This window comes from Mus pahari, chromosome 13, assembly GCF_900095145.1.
Source record: "Mus pahari chromosome 13, PAHARI_EIJ_v1.1, whole genome shotgun sequence".
NCBI lineage: Eukaryota > Metazoa > Chordata > Mammalia > Rodentia > Muridae > Mus > Mus pahari.
The window spans coordinates 78,780,892-78,785,611 of record NC_034602.1 but is presented as its reverse complement, the minus strand read 5'-3'; the positions used below and the strand labels follow the sequence as shown (position 1 = coordinate 78,785,611).

Genomic DNA, 4,720 nt, shown 5'->3' with positions numbered 1-4,720 from the left:
GATGCACATCCATCTTACCCTTTTGCCTTGTTTTTCAGTCTTCTTGGAACAACTGCCAAGAGGTGTTATTTATTGGAAGTCTCCATATTTACCACTCCCTGATAGATTCTTGATTTATTTGTTTACCTATGTTTCTCCTTAGCAGAACACAAGCTCCAGGGCAGAAATGAATTTTTTTCTCTGCTGTATCCCCAGCAAATTGGACTAGTACAACTCAGCCTCTTAATCAATACCTGCTAAATGGGGACATTGGTTACTGTGCCAGGCTGATGACGGTGAGGGCCTCGTGGGAGAGTGAGGTCATCCCGCACCATCTTCTATGTGAGTTGTGGAATACTAGTCTCTTAGTTTGGTCTTTTTAAATGTCTTATTTATATACATGGGTGTTTTGCCTTTGTGTATGTATATGCATGGTGTGTGAACCAGGTACCTTCAGAGTCCAGAAGAGGCTGTCAGAGTCTCTGGAACCGGAGTATTAAACTGCCATGTGGGTACTAGGAGGACAATTGGAAGAGATGCCTGTGCTCTAAACCACTGGGTCATCTCTTCGGTCCACACTGCCTGTTCTCAAGAGTTCTAGAACGGTATACAGTTAACTCGCCCCACCATCTGTGTTACTATCACCTGGTTTGCTTCTGGGTCCTTAAAGCAGAATGCATTTGTTTGGAACGAGCTTTGGGAAACTTTGTCTCAGTTACGTTCCCCTTGAACAGTGAGCAGGTGGACTGAGCCCTGGAGGAAGTGAATGAGAAGTTGTCTGTCAGGGGTTCGCCCAGGGCCTGGAAGCTGAAGGCTGAGGCATTACTTCTCCTGCTCTCAAGTTTTAAGCTAAATCCTGTGCATCTGATGAATAACTAATGTGGAGGACTCAGGTGCCATGGTTACCATGATGAAGCTGAGAGATTCTGGCTTTGCTTGCATTAGAACCAGTGAGTAGTTAGAGCATTTATAACTTTGCCTTCAGCTTTAGTTTACATTTGGCCTTGCCTTGCCTTGCCTTGCCCTCCCTCCCCTCTCCTTCCCTTCCTTTCCCTCCCCCACTTTTTTCTTTTCTTTTTTTTTTTTTTTTGACAAAGAGTCTCATATGTCCTAGGTTGACCTTGAACATGTAGTGGAGAATGACCTTGAACCTGTGATCTTCCCGTCTCCACCTCCCACATTCTGGGATTACAGGTGGGAGCAACCATGCACAGTGAATGCAACGCTGGGAACTAAGCCTAGGCTAGGCTGGCACTTTCCTGCCTGGGCAACATCCCAGGCTCTTGCCGTTATCTTTTTGTGTTCTTTTCAAACTGTTTGTCAGGCTCAGATTCTCCTTGGCTCTCTGATTTTGGCATGCATACATTTAGACTTATGCATTTGTGTTCTTGGTGCTTTTATGGCTTTAGTTGTCTTCCTGTATGGCCAAACTTTGGTGCTGTAAAGGTTTTAATTATATATATATATATATATATATATATATATATATATATATATATATATATATATTTCCACTTCAGTCAAAAACAGTTTGACATTGTCGGGTGGCCAGATAGCTCAGTAGGTAAAGATTCTTGCTGCTGAACCCAGTGACCTAAGCTTGACCACCAATAACCAATATGGTGGAAGAAGATAACAGACTCCCACACAAGCTATGGCATGTTCTGGTACTAGCACACACACACAGAGAAATAAATAAATGTAAACAAAAGTTAACAACCTTTCCTTTTGTTGTTGTTGTTGTTTGTCCTTTTTTCCTTTTGAAACAGAGTCTCACTATGTAGCTCTGGCTGTTCTGGAACTCAGTACGTGGACCAGGCTGACCCATAGGCATCCTCCTGCCCTTGGCTCCGGAGCGCTGGGATTACAGACATGGCCCGCTATGCCCAGCTCCTTCTGCTGCTCTTTGTGTTAACATTCCACTTGGACCCGAGATATTCTGATATCTCTACCTCCAGTGGTCACAATGAAAATTATTATTGAAAATCCACAATTAACTCAGTTAATACTTTTTAAATGTCTATCATCTATTTTGTATGTTTATTTTTTGTATCATTTATCGAAAATACCATGTAACTTTCATTTCTTTGCTTTTTAAAAGCAACCGCAACCATCTTACAGTAGGCAACTCTTATGGTAGGCAACTCTTCTATTGTTTGAATTTTATGTTAAAATCATATTTTACTAGTTCTTCAGAATTTTACATAATGTATTTTGATCTTGCTCATCCTTCTCCAAACTTCTCTTAGATTCACTCCCACCTCCCTAGCTCTCTCTGCATTTTTAGAATTCATCAAGTTCAATTTCTATTGCTCGAGTACTCAGGGAATAGCACCTGCGCGGAAATGTGGTCAACCTCCCAGAGGTCGCACCCTTAAAGAAAACTGACTCTTCCTTCTCCAGCAGTCATCAAAAGGTGTTAGCTCCTCAGACAGGGGGTAGACTTCTTGCACACATACTGCTCCACGCTGGGATTTTGTCTAGCCTGTGCTTGCTTAGGTCTTGTGCATGCTGTTGTAACTCCTGTGAGTTCGTAAGTGCAGCTGTCTGTTGTGTCTGGATGCATTGCTTCCTGTGGTCATCCTCCACCCTTGACTCTCACAGTCTTTCTGCCCTCTCTTCTGTGATGATCCCTGAACAGTGTAGGGAAGATGGGTGATACAGCTGTTACATTAGGGCAGAGAACTCCACACTCTCTCTCTCTATTTATTTATTTATTTATTTATTTATTTATTATTATTTTCTTTATTAACATTTCAAATGCTATCCTGAAAGTTCCCTATACTCCCCCGCCCCTGCTCCCCTACCCACCCACTCCCACTACTTGGCCCTGGCCTTCCCCTGTGCTGGGTCATATAAAGTTTACAAGACCAAGGGGCCTCTCTTCCCAATGATGGCTGATTAGGCCATCTTCAGCTACATATGCAAAAATATGGAATGCTTCATGAATTTGCGTGTCATCTTTGTGCAGGGGCCATGCTAATCTTCTCTGTATCGTTCCAATTTTAGTATATGTGCTGCCGAAGCGAGCACTCCACACTCTCTTATTCTCTGTACCTTAACGAGTTGTGGATGTCTGTGTTCATTGCCTTCTCTTGAAAGAAGTTTCACTGGGACTGAGAGATGTCCCAATCTGTGGGTACAGCAGTAAGTCATTTGGAATCATTTTAATGGTGTGCTCATTTAACAGAACAATAGTAGAAGGTTCTCCCTTAGAGATAATGACGTATCTAGCCACAGGTTATTGGCCCCAGGAATGGAAATGTTGTAGGGTATTCACCAGATAAGATGTGTTGGACATGATTTAAGCTAATAGGAAATCTTTCTTAGCTGGCCTGTGCCTAAGCTTTTCTCAGGATGAACTTTAAGCACAAAATCTATGTCCTGGATTGGCATACTTCAGTTAATAAGAACAGTTAGCCAGAAAGTGGAACTACAGAAGCCACAAAGCAATGTTAGTACATTCAGAGATTTTCTCAGAACTCTGTGGGCTTTGATGGATTAGGTCTTTGTTTTAGTTTTGGCAGGCGGTGCTCTCTATGAGCCTGAAATGGTACTTCCATCATGGAGTCAACTGTGCTAAGGTCTCAGGGTCTACTAAAGTCTGGGGCCCTATTACAGTATCAGGTTCTAATGACCTGTTACCAAGTTCACTTCCAGTTCTGGGGACTCATATTATGATGGTAGATTTCCATTGCCAACTTGACTGAATTTAGAATTGCTGTGGAAGCACACGTATCAGGTGTTTGTTAGGGTGTCTACAGACAGGTTGAACTGAGAAAAGAAGACCCACCCTTTATGGGGATGGCATCATCTTCATGGGTGATATAAACGCCAGCACTCTCTCCTTCCTAACTAGCATGCTCTCTGACCAAGTGCCTCAAGATCCCCAATCATGACTTCTCCTCCTTGAAGGACTGCATCTTTGAACTGTGAGCCAAAATGAACTCTTCCTTCCTCAAGTTGCTTTTGTTAGGTATTGTGTTACAGTAACACTAAAAATAACTTACATATACCAAAGGGCTTCATCAAGATGTAAGCAAGAGGGGGCTGGTGAGATGGCTCAGTGGGTAAGAGCACCCGACTGCTCTTCCGAAGGTCCTGAGTTCAAATCCCAGCAACCACATGGTGGCTCACAACCATCTGTAACAAGATCTGACGCCCTCTTCTGGAGCATCTGAATATAGCTACAGTGTACTTACATATAATAAATAAATAAATAAAACATTTAAAAAAAAGTTTTAAAAAAAAAGATGCAAGCAAGAATTATCAGTAAGATGTGCAATACTGTAACTTAGAACTGCCTTACTTAATTCAATATAGTAAAAAAGCAGGAAGATTAGAATAATGGTTTTTATGCATTGTCACCAATGTAGAATTTCTGAAACAATATTTTATCTTTTTGCATTAATTTATGTACTTTTTTCTGAAAAATGTTGAAGTTGCACATTTAGTTCATCAATTTACAGAACATATGTGCCCCAAACCCAATTTGGAAAGCTCTTGCTATGTTTCAGTTAATTAAATTGAAATTACTTCTTGCCAGAAAAGGAAAGAAAACTTAAATATATTAACATGTATTTAAAGATACTGTATGAACCACTGAAAAATAGATTATAGTATATACTGTGTAGAATCCTATTCAAACCCCAATTAAAGAGGGGAGGATACTTTAGCCTTCCAATAGCACAAAGCCAGACTGGCCTCTGACCGAGGAAGGAGAAGGGTGTATTAGCCACTT

General features: G+C 41.4%; 1 non-coding gene across 1 annotated transcript; it reads right to left on the bottom strand.

Annotated features, from left to right (window-relative positions):
- Positions 1-2,905: 2,905 nt before the first annotated feature.
- LOC115065315 lies at positions 2,906-3,012 on the bottom strand. Its single transcript, XR_003845093.1, has one exon. It is a non-coding gene; the product is annotated as a U6 spliceosomal RNA (small nuclear RNA).
- Positions 3,013-4,720: the final 1,708 nt, after the last annotated feature.